Below are 26,816 nucleotides of genomic sequence, written 5' to 3' on the forward strand. Positions count from 1 at the left end.
GTCTACATTGTATGCAGTAGTGTAATCCTCCTATGTTTTTTTTATGCTCCTAGGCTGTAGAACCACCCATTCAGTCTCCCTGGCCTTCCTTCCTCAGATTCTGACAAATATGGTTGGAGAATGTCCTACAGTTTCCCCTGCCACTTTGGTTGATATGGGCATCCTGACACAGTTAAGCAACTGCCTCATGTACATGGACAACCATGTACAAACACTCCCAAGGAACACAATTTGTGAGGGATGCAATGACAATAGGAAACTACAATTCATGCTATCTCCCTCTCAAGCCCACACATCTGGCACTGAAAAGGTTGTCAACACAATCAGTACACTTCACACACTACCCACACCTAACACAAAACACACCCATGTATGCGGAGGTCCTCAACCTAAACATTTCCACACAAAGAAGACCTCCAAGGCAAAAACACATGCAAATTTCAGAGCCCTCCACACCACATACCATGCATAACCACACACCTGTGTCCCACAGCCATGAAGGCATCACCATAAATCAAACATATTAGTCATAGGAGACTCCATTGTGAGACACAGCAATGTGCCTCTCACCAGGCTGCATATGGAGAAGGTCACGGTTACTTGTCTGTCAGGTGCCAGAATCTGCCATATCACATACCCACTGTTGTCTCTCAACAACAGGTACTGTTATTAGTTTGTCATAGTCCATGTTGGCGTGCCTGACCTGAGATGTACCTCCCTGGACTATATGACGTGAGGCATGATTTAGCCTGTTGATTATGTGTCCAAGGCAGGTACATCCCTAGCCTTAAGCAGCATTCTGCTGTCACCCAGAATGATGTCGTAATACAATAAGAAAATAATTGACCTTAAAAATTGGCTTGGTTTCTGGTGCCATTCCAGGGGCATCCAGTACCTGACAACCTAGGATGATATGATCAACAGACCACGATGCTTTGCCAGAGATGGCCTCCATCTGTCTCACATGGCTTTCAGGCTTCTGGCCATGGTTCATGCCACCCCCATAGTGCCTTTATTAGGAAAAGTGGTGACATTAACACTACTAACATGAAACTATCAACAAATCACAAATTGAAGGCCATGCTGCTAAACATTGGGAGTTTAAGCATGAATCTACACTCATTGCAAGCAGTCTTAACCCTGGAAAATGCTGACATCTGTGCAGCCACAGACACATGGTTCAAAGCTGCAGAGAGCACCCCAGCCTTACATGGCCACCCATCCTATCATACAGTCAGACTCCAAGGTGTGGACAGTAAAGCCAAGGGATGTGGGGTTTCACTATATATGAAAGACAAACACACCTCCAGGCTGGTCAAAAAATAAGACACACTGGAGACCCTCCAGTTGCAGTTAACCATTGACAAGACCTCTATTCAAATCATAGCTAGCTACCGGCCCATACATGTGACCAAGAAACCCATTCTGTCTATATGGACCTGTTCAACTCTATCAGGATTCAACTCTGTACTCTGATCCTGGGTGACTTTAAGTACCCAAACATAGACTGGAAGAACTACTCATGCTAGCACCCAAATGCCCAGAGATTCATGGAATTTGGCAATGCAAACACATTGGAACAGCTAGTTGCTACCTACACATGAGGTGAAAATCTCTTGAAGTTGATATTAAACAACATGGGTAACCACTGCAGCACCCCTGCAGTATCATCCTCCATAGTAAAACCAAATATAAAGTGGTCACCATCTCCCACAATACCCATCTAGCTAGGGTCAGACAAACAACCATCTCCAAAGTTGATTACAATCTCCTGAGAGATGGTATAAAAAACTTCACAGCCCCCTCCCCCTCTGTAGGAACTGGCACCATTATCTACAAATACACCAAAGCACTATACGTGTATTTTTATAGATGCATGGAGTCAGGTATACAAAACAGGACTACATCATCCTTTGCAAGGATAATTAAATCTATCTGGTGGACATCTAAAATAAATAGACACTATAACAGGAGTGAAATATTGCTGTCCAAGACCAAGAAGGATCAGGTGCCCAATTTAAAGCAATGTCTCCTTAACCTGAACAAGCAAGTAAGAGCACTACTTGAAATCCTGCAAAGCAAACTCCGAACCCACATTGGTGTCATCCATACAGACAATCATATCTCCTTCTTCACATATGTTTGCAACCTCAAAGGAATTACCCAGATCTGCTCAGAAGTGGTGGTCAAGAACCAGATATAAAAGTACTGTAGATATACCAAACTTGCTGCCTGACAGATTCAATGAAAGCTTCACCCCTGTCCCCCCCATTGGTACATCAGGACACCCCCAGTATCTGGCCCCTTCCCCTTATATCTAGGGGACAGGTCATCACTGCCATCTCAAAGTCATGGAATACAGCCTCCATGGGATGTGATCACATCACAGGATGCATCCTAGATGACCTCAAGCATGAAACTGCAGCACCATTAGGCACTGTATTCAACCAAAGCCTGAATACTGCCTTTGTCCCAGCCAAGTGGAGGACTCCCACTGTCATCCCTTTACACTTAGGTGGAGCGTCCACTGATCCAGCACATTACAGACCCATCCGCTTAACCTGCCTGATCTGCAAAGTCATGGAACAATTATCATGAACCTCATTAACAAGGACATTGGTGACCTCCACATACTTGATCACACACAGTTTGGCTTTGTCAAGGTGGGATCATGTCTGTTACATTTGGTTGACTTCTTTGACACAGTCACCAAAGCCATGGATGAGGGAGGAAGACAGTGCACACTGCCAACCTTGACCTGGCCAAAGACATTCACAGTATTCCCCAATTGGCCATAATAGCTATATACTCCAAATAGGTATCAATCCATATGTTACCAGATGGGTAGCACACTGGTACACTGTCAGCACCCACCAACTCAATATAGGGGAAGACACCTCAAGCGGTAGACCTGTAACTAGTGGCATAACCCAGTGTTCTGTCTTGGGGTATCTGTTATGTGTGATTTACTCTTCTGAGGTGCAGGGCACAACCAGTGGGCTATGGCAGACCACTTTTGCAGAAGACTAGATGCTGGGTGCTGTCACCAAATCCCCTAGTGATGAGTGATGTGGACATCCATCAAGAGGGTCTCACACAGACACATGAGTGGTGCAAGACATGTGGCTTCAGGATGAATGCCACAAAATGCAGCATCATCCCCTTTGGGAGAGTGATGTCCCCACAAGGATAGGGAGAGTGATGTCTCATTGCTAACAACATCCTAAGCATGCAATCAGTCATGAGGGATTTGGCCACAAAGGTTGATGGCACCATGGCAGCTGACCATTATGCTGCTTCCCTTGTAAAGAAAGCCTTTTATATGGCCCACCTCATACATAAGGTATCTCATCCAGGGACATGGGGGTCATAACATCCCTGTATTCCTCCCTAATAAGGCCCGTTATTGAGTATAATGCCCCTTTCATCATGTACCTAACAAATCACATGCAGCAGCTGGGGAGACCACAGAGGTTCCTCATCAGGGAATACCAGGGCCTCAGACATCTACTATACACACATAGGCTAAAAGCCCTATCCCTCTATCCAGTTTCATACAGAATCCTCAGAGGTGAACTCTGTCTGGCATAAAAGGCACTCACGGGCTCCACCTTGATGGGACTGCTGCACATCTGCAAGTCAAGATTCACTCGAGTAACCTGCACACATGCCCTCAACCTGGTCTGTGGCATCAACAGGACTTGTTGGTGGGTTAGATTGTATCCTACACACTCACCCAGCAGTGGAATGGACACCCTCTCCACATCAGGCAGAGCACCTCTTTACCCCTTTTTAAGCAAAACCTAGATAACTGGATCGCAGACAAGACATACACTCTTGGGATAACACTTGTGTCCCTTGGGATGCCACCTGTGTCCCTGTTGGACTGGGGCATTGGGTGCTGACTTGCATAAACATGGGCAAAACTCTGGGCTAAGCTTATGAGGGCCTCAGGGCCAATAGCTTAGTAATCTCCTATGATCCAAGGTATACCGGTTATGGCCCTGTGTGCTGTGATGGGCTGTGTCATTATGTACACACACCCATAACTGCCATCTACTATGGTGTGTCCCCTATGGGTGATGTCCCAGTACCATGTCATACAGCCACCATCCGACAAATAGGTGAGTGGTACTACAAGTGTATGGGGACAGTCCAGCAACATCTGTGTGACCCAATGGCAGACAGCACTGGAAATGTACTGTAGAGTGTCCTCCCTGTAGGTGTCCAACATCCACAGTACACAGATGTTTGCTGAATGTGTACATGTGCTGATATATGTGGACCATCTGCCAGACAAATGTGGATGCCTGGCAAACAGTTGGACAATACATAATGGTTGTTCCCAGACTGTGAGGAATCTGTCTGTCACATGCTAGACCCCTCATAAAACAGTTATGGTACATTAATATCTGGTACTGTATTCATTCCCTTATGTTGTTTGCATGATATGTACACTCTGCTGCTGAGGCCGGGCCTGTGTCCCCACACTACTACTGGCAATATAACCCACTGTCCTGCTGTAGGGGGTCAACAGGGTGTGCTAGGCATACTTCTCAAGCAATGAGATATGGGTGTGGAGTGCACATTGACCGAGCTAGAGTGCATCAGGAACAGTCAGGGACACCTGCCCAATATTTGAAGTATGCCTGTGTAACATTCACAGACTGAGAGGAGCTGACTGACAGTACATCATGTGATATGTCAGCTGTATCTACCAGTTTCTACTGTCACTATTGCCTAAAACACAATCCAGTAGCATTTGTACATGAGCCAAACATTGTTGGAGGGACTCAGAGGGCCAGAGCTGTGATCTATGTCACAGCAGACAGAGCTGAAAGGGAAGCCTGTAGGGGCTGGACACCTGGACAGCAACATGTCATTCCAAAATATGTACAACAGAACTGCTGTTGTAATCCCTATTTCCCATAACTGCATTCTCTCATCTGGGGACTTCTGTTACATACCTGGTATAGTGATGTTCTCCTTTATGTGCAGAAATCCTGTAGTATAATGCTTATGTTCTCACAGTCTGTCTATGTAAAGAAAGTCACAAGCATGTTTACCATAGGCAGCAGCTTGCCTTTTGTGGGTAATGCTCATGAACAGGTGATTGTCAGTGCACCAATCTGTGGCTCACACTTGCTAATTGAATCCAGAACAGCTGGGTTGCATTTTCAATAGCCAATGGCATGGCACCACAGTGCCATATTTAAGACCTTCATGCAGACCTTGGCCCTTTTCCTGGCCAGTGAGATGTACATTATGAACAGACTTTCTGATTATGTGGCAGTTTACTGTTTAACAATGTGGGTTGAGGTCAGTAAGGGGACAGACAGATGTGAGTGTCATACGTCATTTGCATCAGAATATGCCTGCTGCTGCAGTAGCTACTGGTCTGTCAGCTGTGTATGTTTGTAGGGGAACACTGTGACACATGTCTCTGTCACTTGACCATCCCCCACCCCTTTATGTATGGGTGTTGTGTGGATCCCTTGTTCTAGGTAGTTGGGAGGTATGATAGGTCTGTAGAAGGTAGCTGAACATACTGCCACATATGTTGCAGGCTGCGGCTGCTGGATTCTGCCCAGGAGTCATACTGGGGATTGTGGAAGACATTGGGGGACAGCAAGCTGTATATGTCAGTGAGGGAACAGTGTCAGCTCTGTTGCCACAGAATAGCCAGGGTGAGGGAACCCATAAGTCCAGGTGAGGCATGTGCTTCAGGTACATATGTTATGTAATAGTGCCATCCAGACAGTGGTAGGCTACATTTAGGACACCTATACATATTTGTGAAGTGTGTCCCAACCTACAGGGCTTTGACATGCTAATATGGGTGCCAATGTCTGGAGTAGCAGCAACTGGTTCTTCTTAAAATTGCAGAGCTATGTCAGTTATTTGTTGTATTGACAAGCATGTACTTGAAATGCAACATACTAGAATGGAAGCCAGTACTGTGGGTGGCAAAATGTAATGCATGCTAAGAATATAACAGATTGAGCTACTGAGTCAATACTATAGCAGGTGTATTTGCAAGACATATGTGCATGCATACAGTCTGTTACACAGGATTGGCATGAGCATGTGTGTTCAGATGAGTATGATGTGTGACACTGAACTGTCTGTCATGGTTTTCTAATCTCAGTCTGTACTGATTTGCCAGTACTTCAGCACACAGAAGAGGATTTGTGACAACCATGACAAAATTAGGTGGTACAACTATGGGCACAGTGGTGCAGCGGTTAACGTTGTCACCTCACAGCAAGAGGGTTCGGTCGTTTCTTCATGGGCTGGGGTGCCTTCTGTGTGGAGTTGCATGTTCTCCCTTCGCGTGGGTGGGTTCCTCCGGGTACGGTTTTTCCCCCCACATTCCAAGACAGCACATCTGGCATTTTCTCCGGGCCTCTACTGAAAACAGGCTCTGTGGAACCCTAGTCCGGACATTCCGTCAAAAAAAAAATAAATAAATAAACATTCTGCAAAAGTCTGTGCAGTTGTCAGCTCTACCTGATATCCTAGGCCTCACATACATCCATCAACATTTATTTGGCTGTGGACTGGTTTGGTGTTTGCATCACAGTGCCAAGTACACTATCATTTTTCCCATTATATGTACAAGCAGTGTGTCACTGGCACTCAGGATATATTCACAGAAACACCTGATATTATTTAGAGCTGAATGGCCTAGTGGGATAATGTGCTATGTCCTCTTTGGCAAGGTCCCTGGTTTGAGACTTGGTAGGGGTGGTCATTTTGCTGATGTGCATAACAATGTCATAAAGACAGGAGGTGAGTTTGAAGTGGGTTTGCCGATGTGCCACAATGCACCACTCAGCTCCACTTGAACCTACACTATTTCCAAAAAAGAAAACAAAAGAAAAAAAAGGGGTGATAAGAAAGTGGTGAAATGGGGAAAGCAGGGGGAAAATCAATGTGAAAGGCAAGTAGGGATGTGCAGGATGGGTGCAAGAAAGGACCATAGATTTCCATTTCTTGTACAGCAAAAGCTGTGCAGGTTGTACAGAATTTGACATTTGCAGTCTCACATCCCAGAGAAGAGAAAGGGGTGTGGATGACAGAACTGTGTTGACTAATTGCTGTAATGACTGATTTAGGCAGTGTATGTGGGGGAGAAATGAGAGGTGTGTATGGGGCGATATTTGTTTTGTGGGACAGATGCCAATTTTTTTTTAAGGAGTGGAATGTTGGGGAAGGGATATGGGTATGTGTGGGGAGGTAAGTTGGGTAAGAGAGGTTGCATTTGCAAATAGACAAAGACACACAAGACAGCATACAGGGGCAGTGTATGACACATGAGGGGGTAAACACCTTGGACGGGGTTGTAGAATTGGAGAGGCAGTGCCTTCAGATGGCAGCAGTGAGGCTGAGCTCCCCACCCATGGGCAGGCATCACTGCTCCCTCACTGCCCCAAAGGTGGCTGTGCTGGTGGCTGGGTACCAGGGCCAGCCTGCTACTCCAGGTTGGCCAGTCTGCCCTCAGTCCAGGGTAGTTGATTGTCAAACCCTTGCTGCATGATCTTGCACACCATGCCTGGTAGCTGTTGCTGGGTGACAACTCTCTCTCTGCGCCCGGTCCCAGGGGGGACGGGCCCCATCCCCCGAGGAAGTTCCACCCGTGGGTGGTGCAGGACCTGCAAAGGAGTCAGCTCCAGGTTAGGTTCCAGATGTGCTTGGACCCAGTGCCATGGCCCGTTGAGGTAGGGTAGGTGGATCTGCGGGAACCAGCCTACCCAGTCAAGCTATGGTGTTGAGGTTTTTTTAAGTGTATAGATTAGTGATGAACAGAACATTTAAACGTTAGTTATAACAACATGCCAGGTTGTTTCAATTAATACAGTAACATAACATTGCATAGCATATGGAACACAACAGTAAGTGGTATAACAGTTAGTACTGTAACAACATGTCAGCAGCAGTTACTGCAAGGCTGACAACATAGATAATTCAACAAGGTATGTTAGCATCAAGCATTATAACATTATAACATATGACAATAATAAAACACAAGGCCCAACATAATGTTTTGAGAACAACATATGTCAAAAGTAAGCCGTACCAGATGTATAACAATAATAAATCATGATGCAGATAAGGGGTGGGAGGCGAGAGAAAGACATTCCATTACTACTACTATAGGCTATATTGTTTTCAACAGTACTCTAATTTAATCTACAGTTCTGCCCTTACTTAATGTATAAAAGTGCCCTATAGCTTCTGTAGCACCTACACACCTCTCAAGCTATCCACATGGGATAGTATGGGCCAAGTTGTAACACCTACAGGTACACAACTACAGGAGACTATCACATGTCAGGGGAACATATGTGAGTACCAAGGTGTACTGTGGACTGATGTAGTGGGACTGTGCTATTGACATAAATCATGCGTATGTTAAATCTGTGTCCAAGGGATTTGGCAACAGTGATCACAGTCCATGACAGCATGACACTTGAGAGACATGTATCGTGCACAGTATAGAGATGTTATGCTTATCATGCCATCCTTGCAGGCATGGGGTTAGACTATCAGCAGACATTCACAGACACACCAGGCATACAGCCATTTCAAGATTAAACAGTTTTATTTGCTTTATTAACCTGTATTCGTATTGTACTTGTTTTGTTGTTTTTTTTATATACTGACGTCTTATCACCATGCTCAGCAATATTGTTATGCTGTTAACACTCTGTTACATCTGGACACACAAATTAGTAATCCATTCGAACAGCTACTACAGCCATTTATTTATCTGTAATTCCTGTGGGGAGAACATCTGTTAACAATACATAACTGTTTCTATAAATGTTTAGTAGTACTTGTCTCTGGATTCAAACCCCGGTCTGTGAATGACAAAATGTACATAATTCCTATTGTTTATCAAACTAAGCTACTGAACCACTGGTGAAGACTGATTGACTGCTATGTGCCTAGATCTCACCTGATATCAAACTGTGACCTGGTAATAGAGGTAGAGTGTTATACAAGACTGCAGTGACACTTGAACACTCATGCATGAGATTCATGAATGACAGAGATAGTAGGTGAACTGCGCATTAATACACAGAATGCAGGTGTAGGCAATTAATCCCTAGTGGGTGGAACTATGTGTGATTTGTACAGACCATATCGGAGTGCTGGGTTGGCTACCTGACCATATACAGTTACAGATGGTATATTTGCAGTCTACAGCAATTACAGTTTCATACTTGCCTGCAGCAGTGTAACTAAGATCAGGAATGACTAGCTGAAATCCAATGGTTAACACAAGACAGTCCTGAGATACACACTATATACCTTGACCATTCCTATTCTAGGTTCAGATCAAAGTTTAGAACAAATATAATGCATTATATCTTGTAGTACAGCTCCACATCTACAGTTTAGCAAGCACTTCTTTATTAGCTAACCTTCAGTCACTTTGTGGTATCATTCCCATTTTTCTACAGCAGTTGTACTACTTGATTACATCACCAACAGCCCAAAACACACACACATATTGCACAATACAGCTTTATTAAGGGTCACATCATGCAGTGATTGGTATACATATAACAGTCTTTATTGATAAGCACTTCCTATAATGCAGGTGTTGCAATACAGCTGTAATTCCACAATTAATGCAGAAGAAACTTTATTTCCTTAACATTATGAATGCAGTTGAACTTTATTTCCTTGACATTATGAATGCAGTTGAAATTTATTTCCTTAATATTATTCATGCAATTGAACTTTATTTCCTTAACATTATTAATACAGTAGGAACTTTTATTTCCTTAACATTATTAATGCAGTAGAAACTTTTTTCCTTAACATTATCAGGTATCATGTTTTCATCTTTACTGAACTGTACCTGGCATTACTCAATGATATCAGTCCAGGTCTATGACCACATTCATTGCTGTACACTCAAAACATACTGGCAGTTACTAATGTATTCTTTCTTGTTTATATGACTGTAGATTGCAAGATACATCTGTACTCACCACACTCTTGGTGCAACCTGAACAGGTGCCCTGCATGGGCCTCCAGGTTGTGAGCTCTCCCCTCTGCAACTGTGGGGAGGAAACACACCATTATTCTTACCTGTCTATCACACATGCAGATTAGTTATTGGTAAAACAATGCTAACAATATTTGGAAACTTGTGGGGCATTATCGTCCTGGACATCTTGGATTCAAGTGGCCAAGAGATTCTCCTTCCTACACTTCAGGTCATCAAAATGATGATGCACCTCCTCACCTGTGTGGGGGATGCCAGCTGCACTGGTGAGTTTGCATGCCACCCAGTCTCAGGACTCTGAATTGTATTCCAACCCCTGGTACTGACCCTGCAGTAGCCAGATGTCATGTTTTTTTACTAGGATTCCAACCATGACCCTGGACACCAGAATGACCCACCTCTGCACCCGGAAGTGTGCACCCTCTCCAATTCTTGCCATAGTCTCTGCCAAGATCAAATGCCAATAGACTCTGGCTATATTCTCACCTGTTGCACTTATATAAGACTGTTTTCTTGCCCTTTGCTACCATTGAGCCATTTTTAAAAATACGGTGCTTCGCTTAGCACTGCTTAAAACAGATGAGCTCAGCTGAGCAGTGCTTAAACTGGCAATGCTTAGTGGTGTATAAACCAGCTTAGCTGGGTTGAGTACTGCTCAAACGGATAGTGGTTAGCAGTGCTTTGCACCACTTAGCAATGTGCAAGCCGGCTAAGTACTGATAAAATATTCCTTGTTTAAGCAGTGCTTGGCTGGGCTTAGCTATGCTTAGCTGGGTGCAGCACAGCAGGATTTCATTGTGTCATTGTGTCATTGTAAAATAAATGCTCCATAAAATGTCTCTGCATGCATACAATATTCCATCAGGGGTTTAAGATACATCTCTTACATGTATTTTCAACATACATGCTTAATAAACTGTCTGTGTATTCATACAAATTCAATTAGAGCTTACTAGGACATCTCATAAATGTATATTTGCACAATCATATTAATAACTTGTCTGTGTAATCACACAATCATTTCACTGGGATTTAAAATAACTCTCAGAATGTGTGTTTACAAAATAACCAGTTTCTGTATTCAAAACCTGTACCTACTGCACATGAGGCTGTTACTCTACCATTCAGCTACATAGCCTTGTGAACGGCTGTTGCACCTTATATATATATATATATATATATATATATATATATATATATATATATATATATATATATATATATATATATATATATATATATATATATATATATATATATCACCACTAAGTTTAAGTGTTCACTGTGGCACACGGTGCAAACCCACTCAACTATGCTTAAACTTGGCCTTTCCATTTATAATTGAATCCATCTGGTTTCTATTTTTAGATGTCTGACACATGTCCATTGTTACGCACCATAATGTGCTGTGCAAGCACAATAAATAAATAAATAAATAAATGCATAAAGTATTTAAATTTAGTTTTCAGTGTCATACGCTGACTATTCGGCACTTTGACAGTGCAGGGCATGTGTTACACATCTCTGAACACTGTAACACACCCCCCTACACTAATTCTGTAACCATGTTACATGACTCTCCCTCAGCAGTGCACCTTCATTAATATCCAAGGCTCGCTGCTGATATGCTGATGCCGCAGACATGGCCATGGTACCTTCCATGTAGGACTTACACTATTCCTACACAGATTTTATTAAATTCCCAAGTGAGAGTTTTCAGGCTGAAATATCACAGCTAAATGTGTATATTTTATTTTTTTCTCAGTGTTTCTTGTATGTGAGGAGGGGAGGTAAAAGTACTTATCAGGACCAGTTTCTGTATTTCTGTGAACACTTCTGCAAGTGAAAGTTTTCCACTTAGTGTTTTGACGTGGAATTACTACATTCACATTTTTATTTAATTTTTTTCAGTGTAGTTTTGTGTATGATGAAGGCATTTTTGTGCCCACTGCTGTGCCCTGATTTGCACAGAATACATATTTTCTCTTTTTAAACTGCAGAAAAATGCTTGCTACAGATTATGCTACATACCAAGTGCTACAGCATTTCATTTCTGACTGCAAATGCAATACCAGCATTTATTAATGTCAGTAAATCACTGAAGACACAGAGCACTACGGCACTTCAGCTCTGACTGTAACTGCATACTGGCATTCATGTGTAGAACTGGTAATGCACTGCAGATAGACAGAGATTTGCCATTCATGCCCCTAACACTTTGAAGTCATGGTGGCTGCAACATTTGCCCCACCCTAGCAATGTCTCTGCTATACCTGGGTTCTGTTTCTGTATTTCTGTTAACACTAGGAAAAGCAGGAGTTACATGTAAGTTTAAAAGTAACTTTGTCTTGTAATACGTAACTATTTTTTTAAATAATGGATTGCTTAGCTCCAAGTCATTACTTGATGAGAAAGTGATTTTTCAGTACTGACATTGCTGCATGCATAGTTTAAATAGAAGCAATTTTGTCAAGGAGGACATCACATTATGTATTAAATGTAGCTCTATAGCAGACTAAAAATCTGAATTTGAAGGTATGAGAAGGCAGATTGGTGCCAACAGCACCAACATAATTCTAAGATATGTTAATTATGTTCAAATGAAAACCACATACAGTAATACAGCAATGTGGGGTATATAAAGTGTTGCAAGAAAGAGATGTGCTGAATGAACATGCTTAGCTAGATTTGGGTCTTCTAGAATCATCTGTGAAATACATCAGTATCCAAACAGATCATGCACAAATGCAAAGTTTTAATAACTGTACAATGTCAGGATAGTTTTATTACAGTCACAAATGTAATCTGTCTAATCAGATATGACACACAGACCTGTTTATTTTATAGAACATGAAAATGAACAGCAGCAAGAGTTTAGGATGCCATACTGGAAAAAAGCTTAAGAAGAAACAATAACATAAGTGAGAAAAGCCTGTAAGCCCAAACAGGAACTGAAAGAAGTTATTATTCATGCAGCTGTCAATGATTTATTATGCACTCCTTTGTACCACATGAATAACAGCACTGATTTTATTTACAATGTGTGAAAAAGTACAATGTGAGCTTTTGTTTTAGTAAGATTTTGCCACAATCTCTGATCATTATTCACAGGCTATCTTATTTAAAAATGGTTTTGTAACTATTATAGCAGCACATATGATCTGGATATTACAAGATTCTTGGAGGAATTTCTCAGAAAAGCAGAGTTGTTTCAGAGAAGTAGGTTTCATTTATCAGAGTATCAAACTTTTGAATAAAAACAAAAGGACATTGCAACACATTGTTACACTTCAGTTACAATTTAAATGCAGAAGAAAGCCACCGTGCATGAAATAGAAAAAAGATTTATTACATAAACATCCACAGTCTAACAAACAAAATTTACAAGCTGCAAGCTGCATGTTGTGATCAGAAAAATTCTTCAGTTGACTTGCAAGATGGCTGCACACTAATCTTCTTCTTTCTGCTTTTTCCCAGGTAGGGGTTGCCACAGCGGATCACCTGTCTGCTCATGATTGGCAGTGGAGTTTTACTGTGTCGAATTGCCAGCCTGGTGCCCAACCTTCCACAGAAGGCACACACACTCATGCTCTCACTCCTAGGGCCAATTTAGAGTGTCCCATCCACCTACAGCATGTCTTTGGGATGTGGGAGGAAACTAGAGCACCTGGAGGAAACCCATGTGAACACAAGGAGGACATGCAGACTCTGCACAGAAGGAACCCCAGCCAAGGATTGAACTAGAGAACTTCTTGCTGTGAGGTGGCAACGCTAACCACTGCACCACCACGGCCACCCCATGGCTGCACACTGATCAACAGCTTAATTTCATCAACAGCTTGATTTCAGCTCTCCCAGTGTGAAAAAAGAAACTGAGAAACAACAGCCAGTGATTTTGTCAGTTTGAGTAAAATTCAGCTACTGGCTAGTAAGTACACTGCCTGGATGCCAGCAAAAAAGAAATTTAGGGAACCTTTTTAAGAAAATCAGTCTGAAATGGTGAAGAGAAAACATTGTCTTGAAAGAATCCTGAAGCTGTCCAGCAAAAAGCAACTTAAATGAAAGCTTTGGTCGAACAGATGGCTTCCAGCAACTCTAAGAAAAAAATGTCAAATGTGCTCAGAGTTGATTAAAATAAATGAATCATTGAAGAGGTATATCATCTCAAATAAAAGGCTGGAAAAAAATGAAAGAAGCTTTAAACAGCTGCTCATCTGAATTGATGAAACTGTAAAAATAAGAGATTAAAATGAAGAAAAACCTGGCTGAATATAAACCTGCTCAAGAAGAACTGTTTCAAAACATGGTAGCGTAAGAGGACAGAGCATGCAGAGAAAAGCTGAGATTTTCTGCTGTACCAGAGAAACTGGAAGAAACAGACTGTATTACTATTAAGAAAGCACAGATAAGTAACTGGACTGATATTCCACAGCAGGATTTGTTAACTGAAAGGGCACATAATGAGTATGTTCCAAACCTGGCATCGAGAATGCAGTCAGAATCTGTATTAATAAAGTTGCAATCATACCAGCAAAACAAGTTGATGATGACAAAACTGTGCCAGAAGGACAAAATATTAAAAGCTAGAGAGTAGAATAAATGATTATTCACTTTACACCAGACAGAAAAGAACAAATTTATCCCAGCAATCAAGGCATGTTGAGAGTCAGGTGTGAGATTCAAGCTAGTGTATCCAGTTGGCCTCAGAATGTTTTTTTCTTGGAAGATCAAAATAATTTTTTGATGCAGAACAGATGAAGAAGGAAATAAAAACATTTGCCCAATAAGAGTTGAGCCATCAAACAGAAGGTTGCTCTGCTTCTCATTATTCTAATGGTAAGGCTCATACAGAGACTTTTCCAGGGAAACCTTTTCCAGAATTCCAAAGGAAAATGCTTGACAGACAGAAAAAAGCACAGGAGTTGACTAGAAGAATCGGGACTACCTTGGATTTGACCTGGAGTCTGGGGATGGGCGATGGAGATGAACAATAAGAAGATCAACAACATTGAGATGAATGAATAGATGTGAGACTATGAAACATCCATCATATATGTGATATATGGCTTTATAAAAAAAGTGTCTGAGAAGTATTTTTGTTAACTTTGTTAAACTTGTTGGGGGACTATCAGGTTTATGCCCCACTTTATGTCATTAATGTTTGGAAGAACACTAAAAGAAAAAAAAAGAGGGAGAAAGATGGGAAAATGTGCCTGTAAGTAAAACAACTTTTGTTCTTGACAGTGTTTGTATAAAGCATTTTATGATATAAATTGCATGTGATATAGTAAAGTATTTTCAGTGATTGTTGCATTGTGATAAAGATACTAAAGTTAACAGTTTTTTTTCTCTCTTTTTTTAGTTTTAAGAAATGTAGGCATTACAATATGAGAGGAGAAGAAAGGCTGTACAAAAGCATGATTAAGTCAATGTTTTATATAATAGTTAGGAATAAGAACTTCTCATTATAATGGCTACACATATTATTTTGTAATGTGAAAGGCCTCAAACATATAGACAAAAAGGAAAAAAGTATTGAATTATATTAAGAAATGGAGAGTGCAAATAGCAATGCTACACGAAAAACACTTGGAAATAAATGAGCTTGTGAATTTGTTAAAGAAAGGATTTCAGGACGGATATTCCACTGAGCATCTGGGAGAAAGGAAAAGAGGTGTACTTATATTAATTGCTACAGGAGCTCTGATAGTGAAAGAAGAGGGAAAAAGGATAGTAATGGTAGCTTTGTGATAGTAATGGGCTACTTCCAAAGGAGGAGGATTATGCTGGCATGTACTTAAACTGCTATTATGGAGCTTAAGAAAATTTTTGGAGAAATAATCAGCTTTCAGCAGGGGGATTTTACTTACAGGTAGGGACTAGACATTGGATTACAATAGTGAGGCTGTATCAGGGGGACCTAGAATTAAAAATATAACAAAAGAGGGTAGTTTTCTGAAGAACTTTCTAAAACTATTTAGCATGGGAGACATAAATTCAATAGTAGGTAGTTTGAGAGAATATTTTTCCCAAGGGACAATAACCTGGTTATATTAGACAGAAATTATATTTCACAGGAACATGTGTATTGAATTAAAAGCTTTGACTAACATCCAATAACTATTTCAGATCGTACACCAATAACAATTAAGATAAAAATGCAGGATAATGAAGTACAAATGAGACACTGGTGCTTCCTCAATTACCTGTTAAAAACTGAGGGATTTAAGGAATATTTAGTGAACATTATTCATGAGTTATTAGAGAAAATAGAAATTTCTTCAGAAGTTTTAGCTAATGAGAGGGATAAAATGAAAGTTAAGTTTAAAAACAGGGTAGAAATAAAAGAAAACAAGATATGGTTAAGAATTAGAAATTATTTAGAGGGTCTGACAAAGGTTAAAGTATTGCAAAATAAGTGGTATCAAACAGAACATCATGAGGTACAAACACAGAGTGCAAAAGAGAAAATAATGGAGTATGTAAATAATATGCATGAGTTTAGAAAGATTGCTGCAAATGAACTGTTTTTTTTTTTTGATAATAACTCCAGAATGAGAAAAACATTTTAGCACAACAGCTTAAGCAACAGACAGTAGAAAGGGCTGTTGCTAAACTTAGGGAGCCTATAACAACAAAATTAACCAGAGATCATGTATAAGTATTACAGATATTTTGTAAATATTATGAGCATTTGTACAAAGCACAGGAATTTGGAAATCAAGAAGAAGTACAAATGGAAATATTTATGGAAGACTTAGGTATACCAAGGTTAGTAGTAGATGAGGCTCAACAATTAACAGTTAAGAAAGGAGGAGATCAGATAAAAATGTGATGTATAATTAATCTGCAGGAAAGTGTCAAGGAATAGATGGTATTCCTGTGGAAGTTTGGAAACTAGGAAGGAAGAAAGTGATAAAGATCTGGAAGGTTTGTTAAGCAACATATCTTGGAAGTAAGCTATGCTGGCAGAAATACCTAAAGACAGTAAAGATACATCAGTCCCAATTTCTTATAAGCTCATTTCAATTTTAAATCATGATTATAAAATGTTTATGTCTATAATAGCTAAGAGAATGACAAAGGCATTGTCAAAAGTAATAGAAATGGATCAGTGTGATTTTGTGGAGAGGAGGCAAACATTCGACAACATTAATAGAACAATAATGACCCAGAGGGAAGCAGATTGCAAGGAAATAACACTGTTGTTGGTGGGTCTTGAATGAGAAAAAGCATTCAACAGAGCAAGCTGGGATTTTATGAAGAAAGCAATGAAAGTGCTTCCGTTCCCTGATAAAATAAGGTTAAATAGGATGATACATGGCAAAAGTTAAAGTGAGATGGCTTCTCTCTGGTAAGATTTGTCTGAACAGAGGAAACATACAGGAGTGTCCTCTTTTCCCTTTGCTATCTGCATTATACTTAGAACCACTGTCAAATAAAATTAGGGACTCAGAAATTCAAGGAAAGAAATGGTACAGTAATCAAGAAAAGTAGGCCTTATTTGTAGACAATATTATTTTGTACCTGATAAAAACAGAAAAGGACATTTCAGTATTGTAAACATTCTATGACAGTTTCAAGTCTTTTCAGGATATAAAATTAATGAAGGCAAAACAAAGACTATAGCTGTAAACTATGTACCCACACATGAATTGGTTCAACTATACCCATATTTATGGAGACATGATAAAATGAAGTATTTAGGAGTAAGGATTTTATCTGGGAGGGGAAGAGGGCAAGGGTTTATACCCATATTTATGGAGACATGATAAAATGAAGTATTAAGGAGTAAGGATTTTATATGGAAGGGAAAAGGGCAAGGGTTAAGTGGGATACATTGATCCTTCAAATAGAACAAGGCAGTTTAGGATTACCTGGTTTGAAAGGATATTTAAAGCTACTCAGTTAAGGCTCATACACATAACATAATCAAAAATATATAATTCAAAGTGGAAAGGAATGATGATGAAGCGGGGGGTAAAAATACAAGGAAAGACTGGGATTTTGGATGCAGATCCTTAAGGGGAATAACAACAGCCATATAAAATATTATATTTAGAAAGTAGCAGAAAGCATTCTAAATACTAAGCCAACACGAGAATGGAGAAAGAAGAGTGTGCCGATAGGGATGACTGCAATCAGGGGCACAAAGAATAGGCAAGAGTGGATTGGAATTTACTGGATAAAACTGGCAAAGGAACCGAGTTTTTTGGAGCAAATAACTAGAAAGAGAGAGAGAGGGGGGGGGGTAGGTAATAGAATGGGAAGAAACAAAGGAGCCATTTGGACTGTTGGATAGAGACCAGCTTTCCTATTAGGAATTGATATCAAAATTTAGGCAAAGAGAGAGGGATAGGGGAATCTTAAGTGAAATATCTGCTCTGGTAAAGTTTTTAGTTAACTCTAGACCTAAAGCTGCTGTTAAAAAAGGAATAATTAGTATTGCATATAAAATGTGCATGATAACTATAGGAATCAATCAGAAAATGTTATAAGAGGTTGGGAAGAGAGATTGGATGAACAAGTCACAAGGAAACAATTGGAAGATGTATGTATGACTCCTAAATATGCAACAAAGTATATAAAATTTAATTTAAATTAAATTTAATATTTTTGGTTTGATGTGTTTGCATAGGTATTTTTAAACCACAAGAAGACTCCAAATAATTTTTCCTCAGGTAGAAGACAAATGCTAGGTGTGATGGGAAGAAAGATGTAACTGAGAACATATTTATTTGAGAATTTAATGAGTTTTCAGACTTTGAAATTCCCTACAGAGTTCTCTGTCAGAAATAGTGGATGAACAAATGTGTGTAACTAAAGAAATTATTTTTTGAGCTGAGATACAGGATCTGAATTGCCTAGACATAGTAAGACCTTGTTAAGTTTAATTCTGGTGGCTGACAACAAGCAATTACTAGAAAATAGAAATTGACATCTAAATTAATTGCATTTGAAGTAGCAACTTTTGTAACAGAGATAAAAGAACTGGAAGTGGAATTGTTAGGAAATGGTAGAAGAAAATTACATAGAAAAAGTGGAAATTGTGGCAACAATACAAGCAGAATAATGTGTTGGAGGAGGAGTGAGGTTTAAGGGAAGGCTGTAATTGATCAATTGGTAAAGAGGGATTGATGAGAATTGTGTAAAAATAAATATGATGTACAATGTTTGTAACCGTAAGCATGTTAACATAGTTTGATTTACAAAAGTGTTTGCCTTCAATAAAGGTGTTAAAAAATATGCTGTGGTTGTTGTCATTCAGCCATGGCTATGTGAAGAGGATTTTATCCCTGGTTATATGAAGTATGAGTGCTCATCCTTTAATCCAGATTATTATTAGTAGAATGTTCTCTGGAAATTATGTTATTGCAAAATTATTGGAGATAAAGACAATAATACAGTAAGGATAGTGATGTGTTAAAAAGTCCTAGGGGAGAATTCAATAAAGCCTTCACGGACTTATTTTCCATGTACCCAGAGTGGCACGGTGCTTACACTGAAGTAAAGATGTGCAATACAGTAAACGGAGCTGAGGGGCATGTACAAGTGTGTGAACACAGAAGTGTCCATGGCATGCAAATCACCACATAAGCAGGTCAAATGCATGCAAATGAGGGTGGGAGAGTGATCCAGCAAGCAGATAGGCCATTCTGCAGACCCCGTGTTGGTGTCCGTAATGTACATGAAAACATTCCATGTACAGAATGTGAAAATGACAGCAAGAGCTGTAAAAGTGTAATTAGAGTGTCAGAAATAGCATAGTGGATACAGATATGTGCAAAACTATCCACCATGTGTCCAAAACCATTTGGAAAATAATCTAAAATAATTAAATTTTTTTAATACCATAGGTATATTTGCATGGTGTGCCACAGTGCGCAAACATGCCTTTATGGAAAAAATATTAAAAAAGTGTAAAAAACAGAATTTGTGAGTATGTAACAGTAACGCATTATAGGACCCTGTGTGGAGTATGTTCAATGTTACACAGCTGCAGTTGCTAATGAAGCAGGGCAGCAACTTTTTCTGCTTAAAATTGCAGAGCTCAGTCAGTTATTTGTTGTATTGGTAGCATGTACTTGACATGCAACAGACTGGAATGGAAGCCAGGACTGTGAGTGGCAAAATGTAAAGCATGCTAGGACTGTAACAGATTGAGCTGCTGAGTCAATACTATAGCAGGTGTATTTGCAAGACATATGTGCATACATGCATTCTGTTACACAGGATTGGCATGAGCATGTGTGTTCAGATGGGTATGATGTGTGACACTGAGCTGTCTGTCATTGTTTTCTAATCTAAATCTGTACTGATTTGCCAGTACACCAGCACACAGAACATGATTTGTGACAACCATGACAAAAGTAGGTGGCACAACTGTGGACATTCTGCAAAAGTCTGTGCAGTTGTCAGCTCTACCTGATATCCTAGGCCTCACATACATACATCAACATTTATTTGGCTGTGTACTGGTTTGGTGTCTGCATCACAGTCCCAAGTACACTGTCACTTTTCTCATTATATGTACAAGCAGTGTGTCACTGGCACTCAGGATATGTTTACAGAAACACCTGTTATTTTTCAGAGCTAGGTGGCCTAGTGGGCTAATGTGCTATGTTCTAGTTGGTAAGGTCCCTGGTTTGAGACTTGGTAGGGGTGGTCATTTTGCTGATGTGCATAACAATGTCATAAAGACAGCAGGTGATTAAAGCAGTTTTAAGTGGGTTTGTCGATGTCCCATGATGCACCGCTCAGCTCTGCTTAAACCTGCACTATTTCTAAAAAAGAAAAGAAAAAAAAGGGGGCGATTGGAAAGTGGTGAAATGGAGGAAAGCAGGGTAAAATCAATGTGAAAGGCAGGTTGGGATGTGCAGGATGGATAGAGGAAAGGACCATAGATCTCCATTTCTTGTACAGCAAAAGCTATGCAGGTTGTACAGAATTTGGAATTTGCAGTTTCACATCCCAGATCAGGGGGTGTGGATGACATAACTGTGTTGATTAATTGCTGTAATGAGTGATTGTGGGTAGTATATGTGGGGGAAAAATGAGAGCTATGTATGGGGCGATATTTATTTTTTGTGGGACAGATGCCATTTTATTTGTAAGGCGAGAGTGGAATGTTGGGGAAAGAATATAGGTATGAGTGGGGAGGTAAGCTGAGTAGGTACATGTGGGAAGGTAAGTTGGGTAGGAGAGGTTGCATTTGCAAATAGACAAGACGGACAAGACAGCATACAGGGGCGGTATATGAGACATGATGGGGTAAACACCTTGGACAGGGTTGTAGAATTGATGAGCCATGTGCCTCTAGATGGCAGCAGTGAGGCTGAGCTCCCCACCCATGGGCAGGCAGCACTGCTCCCTCACTTGCCCCAAAGGTGGCTGTGCTGGTGGCTGGGCACCAGAGCCAGCCTGCCACTCCAGGTTGGCCAGTCGGCCCTCAATCCAGGGCAGTTGATTGTCAAACCCTTGCTGCATGATCTTGCGCACTATTTCTGGTAGCTGCTGCTGGGTGACAACTCCCTCTCAGTGCCCACTCCCAGGGGGGACAGGACCCATCCCCTGAGGAAGTTCCACCTGTAGGTGGTGTAGGACCTGCGAAGGGGTCAGCTCCAGGTTGGGTCCCAGATGTGGTTGGATGCAGTGCCATGGCTGGTTGAGGTAGAGTAGAATGAGTTGACAATGACAGAACTGTGGCAGAAGGACAAAATATTAGAAACGAAAGGCAGTAGAATAATTGATTATTCACTGTACACCAGGCAGAAAAGAACAAATTTATCCCAGCAATCAAGGAGTGTTGAGAGGCAGGTGTGAGATTCAAGCTGCTATATCCAGTTGTCCTCAGAATATTTTTTTCCTGGAAGATCAAAATTATTTTTTGATGCAGAACAGATGAAGAAGGAAATAAAATAATTTGTCCAACAAGGGTTGAGCCATCAAACAGAAGGGTACTCTCCTTCTCCTTCTTCTAATGGTAAGGCCTATACAGAGACTTTGCCATCGAAACATTTTCCAGAATTCCAAAGGAAAATGCTTGAGAGACAGAAAAAAGCACAGGAGTTGACTTGAAGAATTGGGAGTAGCTTGGACTTGAACTAGAGTCTGGGGTTGGGAGATTTAGATGAACAATAAGAAGATCAGCAACACTGAAATTAATGAATAATAGATGTGAGACTATGAAGCATCAATCATATTTGTGAAATATGGCTTTACAAAAAAATTGGCTGAGCAATATTGTATTTTTGTTAACTTTGTTAAACTTGTTGGGGGACTAACAGGTTTATGCCCCACTTTATGTCATTAATGTTTGGAAGAACACTAAAAGAAAAAAAAGTGAGAAAGATGGGGAAATATACCTGTAAGTAAAACAATTTTTGTTCTTGACAGTGTTTGTATAAAGCATTTTATGTTATAAATTGCATGTGATATAGTAAAGCATTTTCAGTGATTGTTGTATGCGATAAAGAGGGTTCCTATCGCAAAATCAAACGTTGAGAATACTGAATACCAGAAGGCCAAAGTTGGTAGTTCGAAGGGTGAGAATGTCAAGGCCACAGAAACCCAAATTCTTTCCCAGGGAAAGAATTTGGTTGGCCATTTCTGCAGCTTCAGCATTTTCAGACCGGGTCAAGGTAAGTGTACGAATGGGTAGTGACGGACTTTAGGGTTAGGGCGTGGGTCAGGTAAGTGTGTGATAGTGATGGACTTTAGGGTTAGGGCGCGGGTCAGGTAAGTGTGTGGTAGTGACGGACTTTAGGGTTAGGGCGCGGGTCAGGTAAGTATGCGGTAGTGATGGACTTTAGGGTTAGGGCTGGGTTAAGGATAGTGCATAGATAGTGGTGTATGTTAGGTTTAGTGAAGGTTTTGAAGGTGTTTGGTGCGATTGTGTTATGTGTGTGTTTTTTGGAACAGCAAATTTTTTCCCTGGGACTTATGGAGTTCGACATTTTGGAAGTTCGATTATGTGATATAGACCCGATAAAAAATACTAAAGTCAACAGATGTGTTTCTTCTCTCTTTTTTTAGTTTTAAGAAATGTAGGCATTACAATATGAGAAGAGAAGAAAGGGTATACAAAAGTACAATTAAGTCAATGTCTTATATAATAGGTAAGAATAAGAACTTCTTATTATAATGGCTACACATATTATTTTGTAATGCGAATGGCCTCAAAAGTATAGACAAAAAAGAAAGAGTATTGAATTATATCAGAGAAGAACTGCAAGGATACACCACGAGAATAAGTGCATAAAATCTTCTTTTTATTCCAATAAAACCAGACACAAGGATAAGCGCTTTCGTGTGCACTGTGCACGCTTCATCAGATCAATTATACTAAATGTGGGCACTTCTTATATATAAAAGACCATCCAATAAAATTTAATCAATAAAACTATTAGCTCAAAAAAGAGAGGAGCTAATTGCTTAATTAAAACAATGTGTTTTCAGCTGACACCAGCCAAGCGAATCTCACAGAGCCTCTTGCGCTGTCCAAGTCAAGCATACAATGCACTAGTATAAATCAACCATTGTTGTATGACTTTTCTCCTATTATGTTTATCTGGTTTACACATAAAATATTTTTAGTCTTGAATTCAATAAATGACCGTAGTCATACATTCTATTTTCTTACATATCACATATATTACAACATCATTTTAGTGACTGTGCATTTGAAACAGCAGTTGCCTTTGATTCCTTTGAAAAATCGGCTTTCCTTGCATGACAGACAGTTGACCTAAACATCTCCATTATATATAAATGCATTCTACAAGGTATCATTTAACAAGAATAATTCACATCTGTATAAAATCTTCCTCAGTCTTGAGATTCATTAAATGACCATAACCATAATCGTGCTTTATATTCTGTTGCATAACATCATCATAGTAGCGTCACTTTAATAATTATGCATTTAAAGCAACAGTTTTTATTAATTCTTTCACATTAAATCATTTACTTGCCTTCCATAACGAAGGTCAACGTGAAGACCTCACTATCTATAGGTGCCTTATGTGTAGTGTCACTCAACAGAACCTTTCTCAACTATATACGGATATATAAAAATATAAACATATAAAAATATATATTACCCGTATATAAGAAGTGTGATAGAAATGTTAAATCCTTGTAATAACGTTAGAATTCGTCAAGTGCTTAACTCTTTGTTTTTTTTAAAGATTAATATACTCAAATAAAATTTTTGTTTAGAATTACATCCAATATTTTTTCTTTAACTGTCTAAATTAAATGTAGTGGAGGCAAAATAGACATCTGGGTGCCATAGCATATCATCAGTTCTTTGCGATGAAAATGGAACTAACTATTCTAAAGAATTATCATTATATGAAAGAGTGTATGGAATCAACTATTAACATTCAATATTTAATATGATTAAACTTATTTATATTATTAAATGTAAACATGAGGCTGTTTGTACTTCATCATGGCTATCCCATGAATATAGCTAAAATAACTGTAAACCATGATTAATAATAAATAAAGCAAATAAATGCAATTCCATCAATCTAAAACCTATTACAAATGAGCAATATATAAAATACATAATATACTGTACATATATTAAGAATCAATTCAAAAATTAATCAAAGTATATTAAATTCTATTTGTCTTCAAATAATATTAAATTCATGTATAACATATAAATACCATAGTACATGAGTGTATAAGACAATATGAGAAATATACTGTTAAAAAATAATAAATATGCTATTGAGGAATAAAATGCATTAAATAAATGCTATCACATCATTATATAATCAATGGTCCATTTAGTAACAATTTTCCTTCACCTGCTTAAGAGTAGAATAATTAATGAGAATGTAAATCTAGCATATCTTATTTTTACAATTGATGAATTATTGTCTGATGTTAATATGAACTATCTAGGGCACATTTTTTCTTCTTTCTTATCAGATCAACTACTTCCCATGTAATGTTAACACTAAAAAATCTGAGTTTATTTAGAGGGCTTATTTTCTCTTTTCAAGTATAGGTTTTAAAGACACATAGTTGTTTATTCCTGGTTCTTTGTATGCTCCTGCTTTAAAAATCCAACTTAATTCGGTTTCCAGTAAATGGTTGGCATTATCACCTAATCTGTTACTAATTTTCACTATTTGCAACACTCTAAATTTAAACTCATGTGTAGGATTAGCATTGATATGCTTCGCTAGTGCATTTAACTCATTTCTTTTGCGAATATCGTATGTATGATTATAAATACGTTCTTTCAGTTTTCTTTTTGTTAATCCAATATAGAAAGCTTCACAGGAAGTGCAATTCGCCATATAGATCAAATTGCTACTGTTACAATCAGCATATCTTCTTGGTTTAAACTCAAAGAAGCCATGAGGGTGCCTATATTCTTGTATAGTATTTATATGTTTACACATATTACATCGCTTGCAAGAGAATGTACCATGTAATACATCATTCTTGTCTACATTTGTATTGTTCAAACTTCTTGCAAAAATGTCTTTCAAGTTGTCACATGTCCTAAACATAAAAGTTGGTTTTTGTCCCACTAGTTGTCTAATATCATCTGCTATCGTTAGAATATTCCAATTTTGCATAATTATCTTCCTGATATGCCCATTGTCATTCGTATATTTCATTAAATAAACTAATTTATCATTATTTCTAAACTTAGCATTATATTCTCTTGTATAATTAGTTCCATTGTGACTTATTGCTATCTGTCCCCTTGTTGTATTCTCTTGAGCCACATTTCTTTGGTCCAGGACTGGAAGTATAATGTCATCTCGTATTTCCTTGACCAAATTAAATTTATAGCCTCTTTCAATAAATATTCGTGTCATATTATTGGCTTCCTCCTCTAATATTAATGGATCTTTACATAATTTAGTCAGTCTCAGAAATTGTCCTTTTATTATTCCTGTAAAGGTGTGTCTAGGATGCATGCTACTTTGTTCTAACATATTGTTCTTCCAGCATTTCTTTCTAAAAATCTTAGAGGTCAAAATACCTTCTTTGTTGAAATATAAATTCACATCTAGGTAATCAATACTTTCTCTAGAGTATTCATATGTGAATTTCAAAGAATTTCAAAGGTAAGAATAAGAACTTCTTATTATAATGGCTACACATATTATTTTGTAATGCGAATGGCCTCAAAAGTATAGACAAAAAAGAAAGAGTATTGAATTATACTAAGAAATGCAAATAGGTATGCTGCATGTAAAACACCTGGAAATAAATGAGCTTGTGAATTTGCTAAAGAAAGGATTTCAGAAGGGTAATTCCACTGAGTATCAGGGACAAAGGAAAAGAGGAGTACTTATACTAATTGCTAGAGGAGCTCCAGTAGTGAAAAAAGAGGGGGGAAAAGATAGTAATGGCAACTTTTTGATAGAAATGGGCTACTTGCAAAGGAGGGGGATTATGCCGGCATGTATTTAAACTGCTATTATGGAGCTTAAGAAAATTTTTGGAGAAATAATCAGCTTTCAGCAGGGAATTTTACTTACAGGTAAGGACTAGAACTTGATTTGCAATAGTGAGGATGTATATGGGGGACAAACAAAGGATAGATTTCTGAAGAAATTTCTGAAACTATTTAGTATGCAAAACATGAATTCAGTAGTAGGTACTCTGAGAGAATATTTTTCCCAAGGTACAATAACCTGGTTATATTAGACAGAAATTATATTTCACAGGAACATGTGAATTTAATTAAAAGCTTTGACTAACATCCAATAACTATTTTAGATCATGCACCAATAACAATTGTGAAACAAAT

The sequence above is a fragment of the Protopterus annectens genome, chromosome 5.part0, assembly GCF_019279795.1.
Source record: "Protopterus annectens isolate FY-2018-M chromosome 5.part0, PAN1.0, whole genome shotgun sequence".
NCBI classification, from domain to species: Eukaryota; Metazoa; Chordata; order Ceratodontiformes; family Protopteridae; genus Protopterus; species Protopterus annectens.